Consider the following 1,162-nt stretch of genomic DNA (forward strand, 5'->3'; position numbering starts at 1 on the left):
TTTTAATGATTGTTTAATAAGAAACTTGATTCCTCTGAATCATCTCATTTGATCATTGTTTAACCTCAGTTATTGTTATTATGACTTGTTGAGCTAGTTAGCTCACTCTTGCGAATCTGTTTATGTATACTACAATTGAAAATGAAATGATTGATAGCGAGGTTTCCTTGTCCATTGTGCGAGCTAGGATTCCAGGTCGAGTTGGATCGAGCTAGTTGCAGCTTTATATTGTAGTTGAGATATGCAATCTTGTAAGATTAATTTCGTTATCAGTTGTAAGTTAAACTAGTCGGGGATTTGGTACGTTGTTATAAAAGTTAAGTTTGTGTCTTGTTTTCATACTTTAACCTGTTGGGATCCATGATTATGTAAAGCAGGGTCATTGCTTATAATATTTTATATACAGGTTTATATATTATATGTATGTTATGGGCCCCAAACTTTTGACCCGGGTTTAGAGGGCGTCACACCTTCATCGTCAATGCCTTGAGCTGAGCAGTGATAGCCGTAGCTGTATCCACCTCCAAAATTCCTGCTACCTTGTCTTGTGGTAGTCTTTGAGTTGGGTTCTAATATTCATTAGCAGCCATCATCTCAATTAGCTCATAAGCTTCCTCATAGCTCTTGGCCCATAAGGCTCCACCTGATGCTGCATCTAGCATTTGTCTCGATTGTGCTCCAAACCCATTATAAAAGCAATTGATGACCATCCATTCAGGCATTCCATGATGAGGACACTTCCTAAGCATCTCCTTGTAGCACTCCCAAGCTTCACATAAAGATTCTCCCGATTGTTGTGCGAACTGAGTAAGAGCATTCTTGATTGCAGCTGTCTTTACCATAGGGAAGAACTTAGTTAGAAATTTCTGAGCAAGATCCTCACATGTCACAATAGAACCTGGTGGTAGAGAGTGCAACCAGCTCTTAGCTTTATCCCTTAGAGAAAATGGGAAAGTCTCAGTTTCACAGTATCTTCCGAAACACCGTTGAACTTGAAGGTGTCGCAGATCTCGATGAAATCTCTAATATGAATATTGGGATCTTCTATTGGAGAACCCCCAAACTGGACTGAATTCTATACCATTTGAATCGTGTCAGACTTGATTTTGAAGGTATTAGCTGCAATAGATGGCCTGACAATGCTAGATTGAATGTCATTAAT

At 39.1% G+C, this 1,162-nt stretch overlaps 1 non-coding gene across 1 annotated transcript; it reads left to right on the forward strand.

Moving 5' to 3' along the window:
• The first annotated feature begins 720 nt into the window (after positions 1–720).
• On the forward strand, positions 721–827 carry LOC141716411 (small nucleolar RNA R71). The gene has a single exon (XR_012573123.1). It is a non-coding gene; the product is annotated as a small nucleolar RNA R71 (small nucleolar RNA).
• The last annotated feature ends 335 nt before the right edge of the window (positions 828–1,162 follow it).

The sequence above is a fragment of the Apium graveolens genome, chromosome 3, assembly GCF_009905375.1.
Source record: "Apium graveolens cultivar Ventura chromosome 3, ASM990537v1, whole genome shotgun sequence".
Taxonomy (NCBI): Eukaryota; Viridiplantae; Streptophyta; class Magnoliopsida; order Apiales; family Apiaceae; genus Apium; species Apium graveolens.